At 44.3% G+C, this 12,620-nt stretch overlaps 1 protein-coding gene across 18 annotated transcripts in view; it reads left to right on the top strand.

The window, feature by feature from the left end:
• Positions 1-12,620, top strand: part of CD44 (CD44 molecule (IN blood group)) — an 86,626-nt gene that overhangs the window by 21,976 nt on the left and 52,030 nt on the right. The window lies entirely within an intron of this gene.

The raw sequence follows: 12,620 nt of genomic DNA, 5'->3' as shown, positions 1-12,620 counted from the left end.
ACTGGGACTGCTTGTAGTAATTTAGGAGAAGTCTCTCTAAGGAAATCAGCGATTCTGCCATTTTTTTCCCCTCTTAATTGAAACCATTCTTTCCCTCCTGCTTCCCTGGGCAGGTTCTTGTCTCTGCGTGCTGGAGGCCTTTATTTGGTGTAATCTGAGAGCAGGATGCTGGTAACACTCGTGTTTTGTCTATTGTTTCTTTTTGCTGGCAAGTCCATCCTGCTTAATGCATTCATCACACCACCACTGCCTTGATTGCAGAGTGAAATGCCGCAACCCTGCAGGCAAGAGGGAGTCACTCAGGTTTCTGGAGTGTTCAGAGAGCAAGTCACAAAGAAATGCAGATTTCTCCTTCTAGAGGGAGAGGGCTGGGTTGGCTGGGATCTAGGTATCATCAAATCCAACTTCTTCCTGGTCTGATGAAGAAGTTAGTGACTTCTCCAAGCACTAACAGCTAATCTATGAGAAGTCCAGCACTAGACCCCAGGTCACTGGACTCAGCCTAACGCTTTTCCCACTAAACCAAAGGAACATCTATTGGGCACCATACTATGTATCAGACACTGGGGGTGTGAAGATGAATAAGGCCTGGTCCCAACGGAACCCACTTTGATTATACAGATTAATATCTCTTGAGACAGGTTTCTTCCTAGAATGATGTTTTCTAGATAGTCTGTCTGTCTATCTATATCTATCTATCTATCTATCTATCTATCTATCTATCTATCTATCTATCTAGTAAGAACACATATTATGTAGAGTAAGAGCTCATGTATCTGGATAATTAGTCTCCTGGCTCCTAATTGGAGGTCTTGAGTGGCTGTTAGCAATGATATAGCAAGTGGCTGACCAGTTACTTAAGAATTAAGTCACAGTATGAGGCACTTTGTATTTAAGCTGCCTTAAATGCGCTTTCATCTTTGAGGTGCCTCACTCATATTGATCAATACTTGCCCTTTGCTAAGTGTTTCAGGTGCATGTCCTCATTTAATCCTTACAAGTACCTTATGAGGTAGGCCTTACCTTCACTTTATTAATAAAGAAACGGAGGCTTAAATGTTAAGAAAACATGGCATGCCTAACATTCTACAAGAGCCAAGCTGGGGCGGTGAGCATGACCACTACATCATCTTACAATAGCGTGGGGGCAGATCACTCCAGTAACTGTAAGATTAAGGATGCTAATAAATCTCCAGATGGCCAGGAGATTCTTGTGAGCCTGCAGAGGGCTTGTGAGCGGGCATCACAGTAGCGCTCTGAGGGGCTTCTGTGTCACTCCTTCTGAGTTGTCTCCTTGAAGTTCAGGCTAAGACCTGGAAGGGGCAGACACACCCCACTTCCATCAACTCTGTACCCAGCTTACGACTCAAATGGAACTCATCCTAGAAACCAGGTTATTCAGTTGCCATAGGCTTTGCCTTTCAAGTCTCTCTTGTTTCTCTTACTAAGTCCAAGTTCTGGAGACATCCCTTTATGGACGCTGGAAAGCAAAAATGAATTCCAAATCTGATTTAATCTATATGTGTGGATGTGTGTGTGTGGAGGGGTGGGGGGTCCTTCCACAGGGTGTCTGATCTGATCTCAAAAAAAGCTGCATAATAAGTAAACTATGCCCATAAGTTCGTAGAAGAGTGAGCGTCAGACCACACACTCTGCCTGACAAGGCAGCCCCCTCTCATTCTCTGTTACAGCATCCCTTTATTTTCTGCATGGCACTATCACTACCTGAAATCACCTTATTTACATTTAATCATTTACCTGTATATTGTCTGCCTCCCCACACTAGAATGTAAGCTCTTTGGGGACAAGGACCTTGTATGTCTCCCCAGCAGCCAGAATCAAGTCTGACATATAACATCTGTATCTTCTAGAAGGTGCTTTGAATTGATGTCTGCCCCATGCCCTAGGGGGACTAATGGCAATTTGGGAGACACAGATTTCACAGGAAGAGACCCAGTTGTCCTCACTCTGATGTTTCCAGAGCACCTCTCAAATGTCGTGGTGAAAAGAGCTTGGGCCTTCACCCGGTGTGGTCTCTTGCCATGTTTGATGGCCACTGATCTGAAGGAAAATCAAGACCTTATTGTTTTTGACAACTTCACAACAGGGCCATTTGTAATGGTAACCACTTCCTCCACTTTTAAACCTCCTGTACCTCTGCATGCGTGGGCCTTGTTCCTTAAAAGCAGGAAGTTATGTTTGGCCCACTCCAGATGAAAATGAAATGGTAAAGATTTTGGTCCAAACCCTGTGGCTTGAGTCGGATTTAAAAGCTTGTCAGAAATGAGTTCTCTGGAGCCTGGCATTTGAGACTGGCATCTGTGGTTACAGATGAGATTTCACAGATTGAAAGCTCAGGAAGAAGTGTGAATTACAAGCTATTAGCTCACAGGGCAATTGGAACTGTACTGATCCTGGAAATCTTTTGGCCCAGATTTTTAAAAATTTCTCCACAACCAGCCTCTCCCTCTGTTGGGCTTCTGCCTTGAGACGTTTGCATTGCTTTTAAAAACATCTAAAGCATGAATAATGGTAGGTTTTGGGACTGGGAAGGAGAGCCTGCCTTTTGCATACACACACACACACACACACACACGCACACACACACACTCACACTCACACTTCTACACTTTAGCATCTGATTGAGAGAGGGAGGAAGAATAAGAAAAGATAGAGATTGAGTTATTAAAATATGACCTGATGATTTTTGAGCCTAACAAATTCAGAACCAGTGAAAATGTAGAATTCTCCTCAGTCACTTGCAATATTTACTGTTGCAAATAAATACTTTGTAGTACATCACTTCTCTGCAGATGTATTTGAAGAGGAAAGGGGTAACCTAAAGGCATTGTTCTCTCAACCCACCTGTGGGTCAGGATTGGTGGTAGATGAATTTTAAGTACAGGGTTACTGGCAACCAAGTACCACAGCTTATAAATGACTTTCTTTTCTTATAAACTTATCACACTCATGCCTATTACTAGAAAAGCTTGCATGCTCACTCACTTACATTCAGATAAGATTTCTTTTGAGTGACAGGGCAGGAGGCCACTGAGGATCTCAAGGTTCCTGGTGCCCATCAGAGTAGCATGTCCCTCCTGTGACTTGAAGTGACTCTGTGGGAGGAAGTTAAATGTTATTAATCTAAGGGAATGTCTGACCAGATACCGCACACCATGGGAAGAGCAGAGGTAGTGACCTGCCTACCATCACAGCTCGGCAGGAATCTTGTCCATTCAGCAAGTTTTTCCTCTTACAGGGTCCCAAGATGGTCAGCCCTGCCGAGGGCACCAGCTTCTTAAGTCCCACTGCCGGACTAAGTTTTCTGTGGCATTCTCCCCATCTCATTTGGTCTGTTAGTTACCCCCTGGGAGGAGAGAATAGTAACCAGCTGCCATCCACTAGCAAATATTAACCCAGTGGTACTCAAATTATCTGGCAAGATTCTGCAACTCAACTGGAATCTCCTGAAGTTAAGCAATGAGAGAAGCATTTGTGTGTGGCAGCTAAGAGAGAAGGGGCCAGGCTGCCTGACTCCCAACTGTATAGTCTTAGACAGGTATCTTCACCTCTCTAAACCTCAGTTTTCTTATCTATAAACAGATTTGATGATAAGACAGCACTTATCTGATTATTGTGGGGATTAAGTGAGATAATTAGTGTGAAGTACCCAGCTCAGACTTCCGCACACAGTAGGTGCTGCTATATTAGTGTTGATATCACTAGGGAGCCCAGCCAAGGACTCTTCTATAGGATATGTAGGAGCTTGGGTGTCTCAACCACATCCTTTATCCCACAGTGCTCTTGCATTTCAAGCCCCCAGTGGGAGAGCTTGCCTGCCGTAAGCGAGAGGTGTGGCTGTGGTAAATTGAGTCTTGGCTAACGTATGTCAGAGACCAGGTATCATCCTAGGGTTTGACTCCCAGCTCTGCCACTTTCACAGTAGGATGCTGGGCCAGTTGTGTTCTGAACCTCACTTATTTCATCTGCAAAATGGGGATGATAATTTGACCTCTCAAATCTGCCGTGGCGATTGTATCGTGTAACATCTGGTACAGCATCTAGACTACTGTCCCACACAGAATAGAGCCTCATACATCCCACGATCTTCTTTCTCACTTGAAAAGATGCTAAAAGAGATAGACAAGAGGAAATACAATTAACGTTGGAGCTACCCAAAGGCTGTGTGGTGAAGTTGGGCTCTGTGGGAATTGGCGGTGGCCCTTGACATCCCTCCATCTGCATGGCTGTCTCTGGAAGGACAGCAACTTCGCCTCCATTTCCAGTTCAATAAATCCTGTCAAGCCCGCTCTTACCCATCCCCAGTAGAACAGGACTAGAAATTCAGACTTTGCTGTCTCCTTCTTACAGTATGAACCAGGGATAACCTTTATGGAGAACTTTAAATTCCAAGGTGCTTTTATTCTTGAGACCAAGGGCAAAAAACACAAAAATAATAATAGCAAGCCTGAATCACTGGTAAAGCATTTTTACACAGTGCATTTCATCTCAGCAGCAGCCTTTGAGCTGCAGAGCCCGGTGTTAATTACTGAATGCTCTGACCCTCTTTTTCCACAGCTCTCCCATGGGGTGACTAATGCTTTGGTGCCCCAGCACTACAGTACTACGCAGGTCTTGCTAAGTGGTGCATTGATAGGCCCCTACTGTAGTGGTTTCCACAGTGTTCCACTGAACCTTCTAGAGCATTGTGGCAGGTGTCAGGACCATTGGTGGAGTGGGGGCTAGGCAAGACCGAGCAACAGGTGGATGGAGGGTCTGGGGTCTGTCTCTCACTCCAGCTTCCGCTGGGGCAGCTCTGCTTTCACCCATCCTAAGTATTGTGATTCTGCCTGAGACGTCATGGGCGGTGTGTGTGGGGGGGGAGGGGGAAGGGTACTGGTGGTGAGAAAAGTCTGAACACCATCACGATTCTCTCTGAATGCGGCCACTTTCTCCTTTACCTGTTGGCAAACCAGGATGGAAAGGGCAGCTCTATAGAAAATGGAGAAAATTCTACCTAGGAAATCTGAGCTAAAGTCTGGATTTTACTCAAATTTTGTAAGACTTGGAGTCCCTGAATCTCTTGTTCCTTAGTTTCTTCATCTGTAAAAGTTAACTAGTTCCTCAAAATGCTGGTTACAGACCTCAGCAAAAGCTGTACATGAATTAGGTGATGTAGCCGTAATTGTAACTACCCCAGGAAAAAAAAAATCTAGTTACGAAACAAAGTGGCACCCTCCTTCTTTTTCCTACTTGCAATAGGAAAAACCCTGCATGGGCCCCTGAGATGCTTTTTAATTTCATTTACCACATCCTGTGTTGCTGCTAGTCAATATGCTAAACGATATGATCCAAAAGAGAAGAAAACAAAGGTTGCAAGGCTAGAGCCCAGCATTTCCTGATCTCGATGGCAGCACACAGGGGTATACCCTGGGGTTGCTCTCCCTCAGCCATCTTCCTGGGCCCTCGCTCACCAAAGACCACTTGGCCTTTCAGAATTGCGCATGGAAGTAACAGTTCTGGGACACACGGTTGGACCCAGGAGCCTGAACAGGCTCCACCTCCCCTCTACCCTCCCCCCAGTTCCCATCATCTCACTAGGAGGCAGGAGTGGGAGCTCTCCACACTGTGTAAACAACCCAAGAACTTCACGGGTTTAGTAGTTTGGAGGCCTTGACTGAAGGGCCAGAGGAGTGCTGAGAGTCCCTTTGGACTCGCCTCTGACAGAGTAAACGTGATGGGCGCCTGTTGGTTTAGTGTTGGCCGCTGTGACAGGCTCCATGCTCTTGGACAAAAGGCTGAGAGGTCAGGGACACAGCCAGGCGCCAAGACGTTGGGGTGCATTTCCTTTCTAAGTGCCAAGAAATGAGTAGTACAGTTGAAAACCACCCCGGATACATTCTGGAGGACATTCTCTGGGTATGATGGTGTATGACTCTTTTCTCTGCTCATTAAACCCTCACCCGCCTCCCGGGCAATTCCGGGAGAGACTGAGTCACTCAAGACTCATGGTCTGCACTGGGCAGCCAAGGGCAATCCAGCCACTGAGTGTGATTTTGGCCTCATTCGGAAGTGGATGCTGAACAATAGACCCTTTCACTGGACGCTCATCACATGGGCATCAGGGGATGGGGGTGAGTGACGTGGGGGCAGCAGGAAGGCTGCCAGCCTTCTGGACTGGCAGACCTGGGTGGCAGCAGGGGCTATAACAGCTAGGAGGACTCCCAGATGGAAACTTCTGGGCTTCGGGCATCAAACAATCAGAGAAATGAAGAACAGGATGTCTTTTTTATGTCTCATTAAGAAGTGGATTATGACTTTACTGGGAATGGCTTGCTCAGAACCTTTATTTTTATAAGCACTTCGGTAATAAGAGAAGTAGCCAAAGGGTCAGGAATCTAGCAGTTATGGACCTCTGAGGTCCTGCTTTCTCATACCTGGCTGGGGGAGCCATGCTCAGTCATTCTGGATTGTATTTTCTCTTATGTCACAGGAGAATTTGATTAGAAGATGTCTTGTGTCCCTCATGGCTTTAGACACAGATGATCTAATTAGCAATAACGCTTTGATTTTTAAAAATTGCTCTTGCCTTTTCCTACTTTTGATGACAATCAGTTCGGTTGGGTTTGTGAGTTGTATAATGTTTTTCAGACATGAGCTCAGCAAATCAGAAGACAGAAACTGAATCCTAGCTGTTTCATGATAAACACTATAACCGTAAGAAATGTGGGGAGCTCACCAGTGCTTTTGGCTGCCACTGCTCAAGAGGTTTATGTGGGACAGACTCCCAGGAGTTCGCTGGAGTCGGATGCAATCCGCATAGAGGACCGTGCTCCAGCTCAATCAGCCTGGCACCTTAGCTTGGTCTGTTGAGATTTTGGGTTGGGCAGCAGACATCTCAAAATGTCACCAGGACAGCCTGTGGACCCGCATCCCCTCCCTTGGCAAATCTTGAGTCTTAGGGTCCTCCATTCATGCTGCCTGACCTGACTCTGCCATAAAGGACAGAGGAAGGCTGAGGCTGCAGCTCAGGCTGGATCCTCAATTCCCAAGGGATCATGGGCAGAGCACAGGTAGAATCAGAGCGAGGTAACCAGTCCACTGTTGGGGAAAGCCAGTGAACATGGAGACCTCAGAATCTTCTCCTGGGAGAGAAGGTAGAAGTTCTGTTCGTGAGGATTTTCCGACTGAAGACTTACCAAGTTCTTGGGCAAAGGGCCCTGTCCTTTTAAGACTTATGGTCTGGAATCAAGAGAGCTCTAGTCTTAAAACGATATTCAATACGCTCAAATTTCTCTCTCCAGAGCTCTCTTTTAATGCTCACCTCTGCACATTTAAAAAACCACATGGAGAATAAGTGGGTTTCCTGTAGTTTTAGCACCTGGCCCATGCGCCATTTAACACTGCGATGCGATCAGCTGGACTGCCCAGTCTAAAACCCGGGTCCACTGCTTACTAGCTGAGGTTACTCATGTCTTCTCAATGAATCACTTACTTCCTGCATGAAATGGGCATGATAAAAGAGCCTACCACATAGAGTTGTTGTGAAAATTAAATGAATTCTTAGGTGTACAGTGTTGGAAAACTCGTATGGCCCAGAGTAAGCGCTGGGTGAGTACTCCCATTGTTATCATGGCTGGGGGAATCGCACAAGTCACTGAGTTGCAGGAACTGGCTTTTTTTCACGTCTTCAAGAAAAACCAACTTCCTCAGACAGATAGCCTATGCTGGGACCAAATCAGTAGGAAAAAAAAATCTAATTCGTCTACGTCCCAGGGTCTTGTGTTAGAAAAATTAATTCATTTTGGACTCTGGAGAAGTCTGGTTGGAGACGCGAGTCTCGGGGCGCAGCATGATTGTAGGTCGTCTTATGGTGGTCTTCACTGTGTCTGGTGTCCTCTCTCAGGAGATCTCACCTCAGAAATGGCCCTGTGACAGGCTGCAAAAAGGCCATGCCCATCGCTGTCAGATGGACAAAGCCAGTTACAAACGTGATGTGGGAAATGGACCTGAGAGGTGTTGTTTTCGTACCTCATAAGTCTGCTTGTCCTGTTAGGGTGAGGGGAGAAAGAGAATGTTCATTCACTCATTCACTCATTCATTCATTTGTTTGATGTGTGCCTACTCTGTGCAGCACTGTGCTGGGTATTGGGGACACAATGGTGAGGGAGAGACATGGCCTCTGCTATTAGGAAGCCCATAGGGATGTTGCAAAATTCCAGAATCCTGGAATTTGATTACTAAAGAGAATGTGGAGATAATCATTTCTTTACATGTTTGTGTCACCGATTTCTTTGAGAAACAAATGAAACCCAAGGTTGCTGTTCTCACCCAAATACCTACACACACACACACACACACACATACACACACACACACACACAGAGGAATGCACGCACGTATCTATGTACACACAAAATCGTACACAATTTCACAGGTTTATAGGTCCCCTGAAGACCCACTCATGGATTCCATGTTGAAAATCTCTTGTCATCCAGTTCCACTGCTAGCCAGCTGTGTGACACTCCACCCCCACTCCCACCCACCTCTCAGGAAAGTTCGTGAAGATGTAGATAATGGCAAGTTGAACGAAAATTACACAGTGCTCTACCCTCAGGAGATCTTGTGATTTTCTACCACTCAGGAAATGACTGGGGCAAACTAAGAAACTATTTGTTTCAGGCCCTGCAAACTTGGCAAAATTTTGAAATGTGCTGGGGTGATTTTACTAGAGAGATCTATTTTCCTTGATTTGAGGCTTAGTGGAAAATGTAGTTAAAATTAATGATGTTATAGATCAGCTATTTATTCAAATAAGAATGAATTTTCCCAGAACCCTCCATAACTGGCAGCATCATACAGAGGTTAGAACCCTGAACCACAGATTTTCATGTGAGTTTGGTGACAGAGAGTAAGTTAAACAATGAGGACACTCTCCCGGAGAGCTCCTTTTTAAAACTCTTCCTAATAAGTCACCCTGGGAGACCTCTTCCCATGTAGGTGATGAAATCCCCTGATGCTAAGCCCTGTGACCCCTCCACCCTCCTGATGACCCTATAGTAACGAGCCTCCGTGCCCCCGACAGTCCGACAGTCCGGGAAGCATTTCTCCCTCCAGGGAGGCTCTACTCCAAATTTAAAAGTGGCCTCAAACAATGTTGCCCTTCGGGTATTTCAGAGGGAGGAACTTGGGACAGTTCATTTATTACATGACACAGGAGATTTATTGGCGACCAGAGGGCTCAACGGAAAACATTTTTGATTTATTTCCAGTTGGAAAGGCTTGTTTGAGAGTTGTTACCAGCCATTTAATATTAGCCTCTTGAGTCAACAGCGGATCCTGAACCAGAGGTCTCTGTTTCTCAGGAGAGATGGACAGACAGATATCTTGGGAGTCCTGCCTCTCTGCAGGGGTTTGCAGCTTGGCCAGTGCCATTGCCACGAACACTGGTGACTATCCTGTGATCTGTAGTCTATAATTACTCACGCCTCAGCCTTACCCTAACTTCACTTAAACCTTGGGAATATTCATAGCTATACTTTGGGAAGTTGAGGTCATGAAACGTTACTTAAATCAGAGTTAGGAGTAATAGCCTAGTAGCCTACTCCTAGGTTAATTAAGCTTGTGGACTCTTGCTACCAGACTGGCTGGATTTGAACCTTACTAGCCCTGTGAACCTGGATATGTTTCTTCCCTCCTCTGTGCCTCAGTTTCTGTATCTGGGAAGTGGGTATAATATTACCCATTTCATAGGATTGTTTAAGGATAAAATGAGTTAGTAATTGTAAAGTGTTTAGAAGAGTGCCTGGCATACACATAAGAGCACAATATGCAGAGGGTGCTAAAAAAATGTATCCACATTTTAAGAAAGTAAAAAAAACTGTATTAAAACTGTAATAGTCAATATGTACCGATAACCAAAGATGATTTTTTTGGCACCCCCGCTATATTAGCTGCTATTATTGTTGTTGGTATTATTAATACGCTTTGGGGTAATAATTTCGGTTTACGTAAGTGTTAAGGAAGCCTGTTGGAAACTCATCATAAATTATCAGAACTTGCAGGGTACACAGCCCTGAAGGCTTAGTCCCATTTAAGGTATGAGGGACCGAGAGGGGAGGAACTGTGAACACTCATAGGATAGTTGACCTGAAATGAAGTTTTGGGCACCATCATTGCAGTTCCTAGATGGCTAAATGCCATCAGGGTTAGGAGTTGGCCCTTTTTTCATGAGATTAAGATAAATGTATATTGTGGAATTCTCGCATTGCATAGGATTTCTTTACTCATTTGGCAGTCCTTGGCTGATACTACTATATGTCAGGAATGTTTAAGCCTCAGTCTAGGATGGCTGAAATTGGAGTTTATCTGTTTCTTCTTGTCTCGGCTAACCAGAGCCTACACAACTACACACTTATTATTTTCATACACACATACAGACATATTTACACAATGCATGCGTGTATTGTCTATAAAGTTATATTGGCTGTGGCACAAAGGATTTTATTCAAAAATCTCAGCCTGAAATGGTTGCTATTGCGTTTTCATATCATGTGCCAGGTGGCAAAACTGGAATTAATTTCAATAAGACAGAAACTGCCATTGAGCGCCAAACGACTATCCATGCCTCAGACTTTGTTTTTAACCTGGGAGTGACAGCAGCCACCTGGCTGAGCACTGACAAGCAGTTAGCCTTTCTTGCCATCTGCTGAAGTCTCTGCTATCAGCCTAACCTCCGAGAAGATGATTAGAAGGCTTTGTTTTTCTTTTGTAGGCTAGACAGAAGAGCCCCAGGAAGAGCTGTCACCCAGCATGACAATTTCCCTTTGCTACGATTGGCAGACCGAGGGCAAAGCTGAAAATGTCAGTTAAAAACAAACAGTACTTCAAAAGGGCCTTGTGCATTTCCCTTCTCTGGGCTCCCCTTGCTTCATCAGCCAAGCGCTGTGTGACTGCCTTCAGAAGGACAGACACCATTACACTCAAAAAGGAATTAATCACACAGAAATGCATTTTCGCCATTTCACCTAGTTCTGATGTTTTTTTTTAAAGCACCTCATGCTAATGATGCAAACAAAAGAAAACCAATTGATATTGGCTTATGTCTTTTCAAAGCTTCATTTCTCATTTCTTCTTTCACTATTTTCAGAGTCAAGAAAGATCAGACAGAAATTTAACAGTTATAGCCATTTGCATTTGTCAGACACTGTTTTCTAGCGGTTGGAACCTGCTTCCTGCTCAGAAAGGAGAAAGCCGTTGTAGCTTTTAAAACTCAATAATACTGACCCTCTCTTTGTTCTTGGGTAACAATTATTTAGGTGTACCTCTCTCCTTTAGAGCGAGGGCTTGCTCTAATGATACGAAAGGATCCTAGGGCAAACAGCAAAGCAGTTTGGAACATGGGTTTGGCATTAAACAGACCTGAGGTAGAATTCTAGTTCTGCCACTTAATAGCTGGACAACCTTGGGACCTCATTTAATTTTTCTGAGCTTCAGTTTTTTCCACCTATAAATAATGTGTACATACATACATTAAACTCACCTCTTAGGGTTCTCGGAAGCTAATGCCAGTCCCTCCAAAATAATCAGTTTTCAATGAAGGTCTTTGAAGTCTTTTGAGATCCTTACAGAGGATTCTGTAGAACCAGAGGATTTTTCAGTTCCTTATTCAGATTAACGTCTGCAGAACTCACAGAAGTCCTTGGATTGAATCACTCTTTAACCAGTGGATAGCAGTTAGGCCTCAGGTGAAATGCTATTAACTCTTGAGAGCAAACCACAGGTCTTGGATCTATCTGTCAGGATGTTCAATGGTATTTTTGAGGAAATTTCAATGAGTCATTCATTCATTCAACATTTAATGAGCATCTCCCCTCTGTCAGATACTGCTGTGAGCATTAGGAAAACAGCTGTAATCAGTAAAAGGCCCTTGCTGTTTTGGAACTTCCATTACAGAAAGGGCAGATGGATAATAACTAAATGCACATACAAATAAACAAGTTGCTGTGAAGACACAAAAGCAAAGTGAGGTGAGGGAGACTCTGCAAGTTGGATGAGGGTGTTCAGGGAAGGGCTCAAAGATGAGGTGACGTGGAGTTGAAAAACAACAATGTGATCATCTGAGAACAGAAGATTCCAGGCAGAGGGAAAGGCAGATGTAAATGTTCTAAGGTGGAAAAGAGCTCAGGATGCCCAAAGGAACTGAAGGAAAGCTTTGTACCTGGAGCAGAGTGAACTACTTACAGGTTAGAGAAGGAGCTAGGAGCCAGGACATGTGGATCTTGTCAGCCATGATGAGGAAATTTATTCTGGGTGCAACCAGAAGACATTAGAGATGATAAGCAAGGGAATGACACTACATGATTGTGGGAAAATGCTCATAGTATAAACAATAAGTGGAAAAAAAGGCTCCCAAATCTAAAACTGTATATTTAGTATAATTTTAACTGGAAATATATACACATATTCAGGAAACAAACTGACAGAAAATACAGCAAAATATTTAAAATGTTAAAATGTTAAGCTGTAGTTTTCTTACCCTGTTTCCCCAAAAATAAGACCTAGCCAGACAATCCGCTCTAATGCGTCTTTTAGAGCAAAAATTAATGTAAGACCTGGTA

This window comes from Rhinolophus hipposideros, assembly GCF_964194185.1.
Source record: "Rhinolophus hipposideros genome assembly, chromosome: 10".
Lineage (NCBI taxonomy): Eukaryota > Metazoa > Chordata > Mammalia > Chiroptera > Rhinolophidae > Rhinolophus > Rhinolophus hipposideros.
This window is presented reverse-complemented; position numbering and strand designations above follow the sequence as displayed.